The sequence below is a fragment of the Alexandromys fortis genome, unplaced genomic scaffold, assembly GCF_014885135.2.
Source record: "Alexandromys fortis isolate MF-2015 unplaced genomic scaffold, M_Fortis_MF-2015_v1.1 scaffold_20, whole genome shotgun sequence".
In the NCBI taxonomy this organism is placed as follows: Eukaryota; Metazoa; Chordata; class Mammalia; order Rodentia; family Cricetidae; genus Alexandromys; species Alexandromys fortis.
The window spans coordinates 10,497,376-10,504,057 of NW_026067903.1; positions in this window are offsets into that span (position 1 = coordinate 10,497,376).

Below are 6,682 nucleotides of genomic sequence, written 5' to 3' on the forward strand. Positions count from 1 at the left end.
TTTTTTGGATTTTTTGAGACAGGGTTTCTCCATAACTTTTGGTTCCTGTCCTGGAAGTATCTCTTGTAGACCAGGCTGGCCTCGAACTCACAGAGATCCACCTGCCTCTGCCTCCTGAATGCTGGGATTAAAGGCGTGCACCACCACCACCCGGCCCCTGCCCCTTCTTTTGTCCTACGTCTCTACAAAGCCTAAAGCCACAGTGATCACTGCCTTTCAGAACTCAGACCTTGTGACTGACTACAGACCTCAGCAGTCACTGGGAAAGCCATTTGCAAAATACCAGGAACCAAATCTCCATTCCATCTCCAGCTTGGCAGATAGCTTACTGGAGTGATTAGGGTTTTGAACTTTTAACTCTTGATTATGTTTTTATTAAAAGTAAGAAAATGTGAACATATACAGGGTGGTACCACTATGTGAGATGTCACTGTAGAAAAATGTCTGATGGCTGACATGTTGGATTTTTAAATAAGGCATCTCTTCAATAAATGTCTAAATTAATGGTAAAAGTTTAAACTACTGGTCACTCTATAACAAGACAGGTGCATCCTTGACAAATTTCATCATCGGCAGGATACATATGTTAAGTCTTTACTAAAACATAATGCAATATGGATGCATTGGTGCCAATTTTAAAAATATATTTTGGACAACTATTTATAATGCTTTTTAGATAAAGTAAAAACATTTTATATGTTACAATATATTTATTTGTTACAGGTTGAAAGTCCAGAATCATGCATTTTTTTGTTTTTGTTTTTCGAGACAAGGTTTCTCTGTAGCTTTGGAACCTGTCCTGGAAGTAGATCTTGTAGACCAGGTTGGCCTTGAACTCACAAAGATCTGCCTGCCTCTGACTCCTAAGTGCTGAAATTGAAGGCATGTGCCACCATCACCCAGCAACAGTTTTTAAGACATTGGAAAGTATGAAAATATTTACTGAGTTCTGTCTGAAAAATGCTAAAATAATGGGTTACTCATTTTTTCACTTAAAATTTTTTATTATTATTATTTGGCATTTCGAGACAGGGTTTCTCTGTTTAACAGCCCTGGCTGTTCTGAAACTTGCTTTGTAGACCAGAGAGCTCAAAAATGGCTTTATAGACTGAGGCCTTGAACTCAGAGATCAGCCTGTCTCTGCTGAAATTAAAGGCGTGCACCTCCACCACCCAGTTCAAATTGCTTTTTTGATCATTTATCACAGCAACAGAAACCAAACTAGGACTTCTTGGGAAAGGCTTTGTTTTCTTTCCAGTGGTAGTGTGTTTGAGACTGACCTCTAACTCCCCGTGTAACTGAAGATGACTTTGAACTTCTGATCCTCCTGCCTCCACTCCCAAATTCAGGAATTACAGGCTTGTGGTGCTGGTGATTGAACTCAAGTGTCTAGATAAGCACTCCACCCACTGAGTGCCAACCAGCCCAGAGGAATCACTTTTCTTTAGAAAGTAGAGTCTGGCTCCTTGATGGAGCTATGGTCAAGAGGAGGGCTATGGTTCCAGATTGGAAGGACGATTTAGTTTCTCACTTGACTGGAATCTGGAATTCATGATGAATCAATAGACCTCACTGCATGAATAATTACATCCCAGGTGTTGGGCACTAATGACATTTAAACCTTGCAATTATAGGATTATCAGTAGAAGGTCAACTTGTAAACTTGAACTGCTGGGTGTTATCTAAATGAAAACAACCTCTCCCAAAAGAAACATTGATCTTTCTGCCCTTGCTAAAAATGTACATATATTCAAATACATATATTCATATATTCATGGGTAGCTGCCAACAGAATACCATTAAAACACTGACTTTAAGAAAATATATAGGAAAAAAAAAGAAAATATATAGGTAGCCACCCTGTGCAAAAAGAAAAAAAAAGAAAATATATAGAGATTAATGAAATGGTGGTCATAGTTGTGCTTGATGCATGAAAATAAATCCCAGCGAATTTGTCATGATGCTCTGGCACATGCAGGTATGCAAATTCTTCACAAAATCACACCTCAAAGAGACAATAACAGTATGAACCTCTGGAGGTTGAGCACTGGCCTTGAGTTGTTTGGCTGATTGCACAGTCAAATTTGATTCTTCCTGGTGTTAAGTAGGAATTGATGGACGCAATGTGGAAATAACAGAAAGAGGGGCAACTCCAGAAGCAGAATTGTTCTTTAATCAGAACAACTGAAGGACTGCAGTCTCTCTGTGGAGTTGAGGCTATGTGTCCAAGGCATGGGGGCCTTGGGCTTTTATAGGACAGAAAAGGGAAAAATTAAGGGATGGGTAAGTTTATTTATGGGTTGGTTCCCCTGTAGCCCAGAAGTGGTAAAAACCAAAAGGTTTAGTGTGTGCTCACCAGATCAGATTCCACGGATGTTATCAGTCAACTTTAACAACTTTTCAGTCCACCAGAGGCTCTTAGATACTGGAACCCTAATAAATAAAGGATCTAGAATTTCTACTACTTGAAAATTATTCCACCCTCTAATTCTACTTGTTCATGAAAAGACCTAGCATGGAAAAAAAAAAAAAAGACCTAGTGTGGTTTAATTCTAACACTGATTATAATGGTCTGTCCTGTCCCTTTAAGAGACAAGCCCCACCCACTCCCTTTCCCATCCACTGAGGCAGGCAGATCTTCCTGCTTGCAACCAAGTCTTTTCCTTTCCCTCTCTAAGAGGCAGCTTCTATCTCTCCCTTCTCCCCACTTCTCCCCTTCCCCCTTCTCTGTTTCTCTCTCTCTCTCTCTGCTCTTTCCCCTTCTATTCTTCCCTTCTGTAACCCACTAATAAATGTCCAACTTCACTCTGTATGGCATGCCAATCCATGTCTCTGTCTCTCACGAGTTGGACAAGACAAACCAACAGAAGGAAAAGAACCCAAGGAAAGGAACAATAATCAGAGAGCCACTCATTCCCTCCCTTAGGAGTCCCATAAAAACACTAATCTGGAAGCCATAATATATATACAGATACATATTATACATAATATACAGATACAGAAGGATCTGGTACAGACCCACACAGGCACTTTGTATGCTTCTTCAGGTTCTGGGAATTCATGTGTGCCAGTTCTGTCATGTGTAGGTCTTGAATCCTTATCCTCCAGCCCAAAGGCTCTTACAACCTTTCAGCTTGCTTTACTGTGGGGTTCTCTGAGCCCTGAGGGGAGGGATTGGATGGAGTGTTCCGAGGTCTCTCACTCTCTTGGTAAGGTCTGGCTGTGTGTCTCTAGATTTGTTCCCTTCTGCCACAGGAGGAAGCCTCTCTGATGATGGCTGAACAACATACCGATCCACAAGTACAGGAGAATATCATTAGTAGTCATTTCCCCTTTTTACTTTTTACACTGAAACAAGTCTCACTGAGTTGCTCAGGCTAGGATAGACTTGAATTTGGGATTTTCCTACCTTAGCTTCCCAGTGATGGGAACTAATGCACCACCATACCCATCTCAGTGATGGGAACATCAGCAAGTGCCACCGTACCCAGACAAAACAAGTTACTTCTTTATTCTGGTGTGATCAAATATGATAGCTCTTTCAAGAAAGGGCTAGGATAGACCAGATGTCTGGTGACTTTCCGAGACTAATCAATCAAATAACTTGTGTAGACTCTGCTGGTCCTCAATAATCTCCTATGACTCAAGCAAGGGGCGGCTTGAGTCATAATTCTATCAGTTCTGCAGATCATCTTTAGATGAGATCATCTGGATGAATAAACCTTGTCTTTCCCTCAGTCATCCATCTCATCTTTCTCATGAAAGAAAGAAAGAAAAAAAGAAAGAAAGAAAGAAAGAAAGGAAGGAAGGAAGGAAGGAAGGAAGGAAGGAAGAAAGAAAGAAAGAAAGAAAGAAAGAAAGAAAGAAAGAAAGAAAGAAAGAAAGAAAGAAGATTTTGTTGTGAAATTGCTTCAGAGAAAGAAGAAAGAACCAGGTCTGATCAAAGCACCGAATCTGAGCTCTAGTTACACACCACAGTCTCCATGACAGAAATTGACAAGCACTAATGATGAGATACCACCCACGGCAGTTAAATTACTGCTTCTGTGAGTTAGTAACCAAGTGAAAATACGTTTTTAAGACTTCCTGGGCTGGGCATGGGATGCAAACCTGAAGCCACAGTACTCCGGAGTCTGAGGCCTTGCCTCAGCAACGTAACAAGACCTTGCCTCAAAAACAGCAGCATCAGCAACATCACTTCAAGCGAAAGATGTTACAGGTTACACTGATGAACAGACAGGAGGAAGAAACACAGGTCTAAACCAGTCCAATCGTGGGTGTTGGGGATCTCCAGCTAGGAGCAAGGGCTCTTGTCTCACTCCTCCCATTCCAAACTCCACCCCCCCTCCAAGTCAGGCAAAAGACAGCCCCTCCCTGGGGCTGCTCAAGACCATGCCTACAAGCTTTATAAGACCTGATAGGCATATTTGTCTTGTGATTCTTCCTCTGCCTTCCCAATGGTCATCCAGGAGTTGCTTTGCTCTGTTCAGATTAAGACAGGATTTACTTATTCGGCCTGATCTGATTTATTATATCAGCGGCGGTGTTACTACCAGGGGATTAAACCCCTCTAAAATTAAACCCCTCCAGGGAGAATGAGCGACTCAGAAAGATTCTAAGAGAAAAAAATTGGTATCAGTGTACTGACTTCCTGCCCAGCCTAAGGTTAGCTAAGTAGGCAAGCGCTGGCCGGTAGTCATTTCATAACTATGCAGTGGACATGGCTTATGCAATAAAATGGCAGAGCACAGACTGGAAAGTCCCACTAGGAGAAGAAAGCCTTCTGTAAATACATTAAGAATAGAGAGAGGGTTTATCTCACACAAATATGAATATTGTTGCAGAATTGAAGGTCTAGAAGAAAATAGAGGAGCAGAGAGAAGCAGGCATTCAGTAGTCAGCCTTAAGTACCTGCGTGGGTAGACAAATTTCAATCCATAGAGAAACCAAAGACAATCAAAAGTGACAGTTGCCAAAGCAGAATGACAAAGAATGTGTCCCTGTCGTGGTCTCCTGCTTTTGTCCCTTGGGGGGAAATGCTTGTCTCTGTGTAAGCCTGTTCGTGAGTCTCTAGCTGAGTCACTAGGTGAGCTGATTCAGGGATTGCTATTGATGAGCAGACCAGCAGGTGGCAAGAGAAGCAAAACTCCAAAAAAAAGGACAAGTTGGAATTCCAGGTTCCTCCACCTCTGTTCTTCACCCAGCTTCACGGTAGAGACCTCTGAGTGCGATGTCTCCCGTTTCCCTGACTCTCAGGTCCATGTAAATTCCTCTTTCTTTAGCCAGACTCCAAAGCAACGCATCACAGAGGTACTTACACATCGTAGTTCACTGCAGCACTATTTGTGATCCCAAGTTATAGGACCAACCTAGCAACCACAGAGGAATGATAAAATTCCCCATAGACACACAACAGTCATTGTTCAGCCATAAAGAAGAATGAAGCTATGCCATTTAGAGGAAAACGGAGAAAATCATGTTGAATCAAATGTATCATTCTCAGAAACATGCATACAATTTTGTGTGCCTATGCAAAATGAAAGTACAAGCAATGCTGTGTAAAAGGCCAAGGGGAACTAGCAGGCTGAAGGAGAAAGGGGGAAGGTAGTGGCTGAGGGGAAATGGGCTCAACCTACATTATGTATTTCTGTTCAGATGTCCTTGTGAAACAGAGTACTCAAAATGAATATTACACAATGAAAAACTTTAAAATAATGAAAAAGAACCCAAAGGTTTAAAAAAAGGAAGGAAGCGTTCTTTGAAAGTATTCTGACACCTTTACTGCAGAGACTGAACTAGGTTACAGTACAATAGGATGATGATACCAAAAATAAGACCTACTGCTAACTGCCACTCTTGTGGAACCTAGTCTACTGGGAGAGATACGTTGCCTAGGAAACAGGACAGGGAAGTATGAGAAGTACCCTAAAAGAAAAACAAGTGAAGTATGTGGAAGTAAAGCGAGCTTCAGACATGGCTTAATGAGAGAAGTTTTGTTGTTTGTGGATTTTTGTTGGCGTGAGATTGTAATTAACGTGGGAATCCTGAGAGTTAGGCATCAGCCGTTCCCTTTTCACAGACACTGACTGGTAGGCACCCACTGTGACGCCATTTGTAAATTTTTACTTGACAGCCTTCCAGGTACCAGGATCTCTCACCTGAAGAGTGAAGTGGGTGTGGCTGGCCGGATGTCCTGCATCTGCTTCCCAGCCTTAGCTCTGGGAATCAGAGTGAGGTGGCAGGTTTGGGAAGTGAACTTCCCCCACTCTAGAAGGGCATAATCAGAGAGTCCCACTAGTCCTTATAGGATCTGATCTCTCTCATTAGAGCCCCCAGCCATGCAGCCTCAGACGCTGGCGCCTGATCTCTCCTCGGAGTTCTCACCTGTTGTTCACTGTCTGCCCATGGCATTAATAATTAATAACTCTCCTAACAAATTTCATATGCTGCAGCTGTTTATTTCAGCATCCCTCCTGATCCCCGTTCAGTGCTCGTTTTTGATGTTTGTTTGGTTTGGTTTTTCGAGACAGGGCTTCTCTATGTAGCTTTGGAGCCTGCCCTGGAACTCACTCTGTAGACCAGGCTGGCCTCGAACTCACAGAGATCTGTCGGTCTTTGCCACCCTAGTGCTGGGATTAAAGGTGCACACCACCACTGTCTGGCTCAGTCCTAGTTTTCTCCT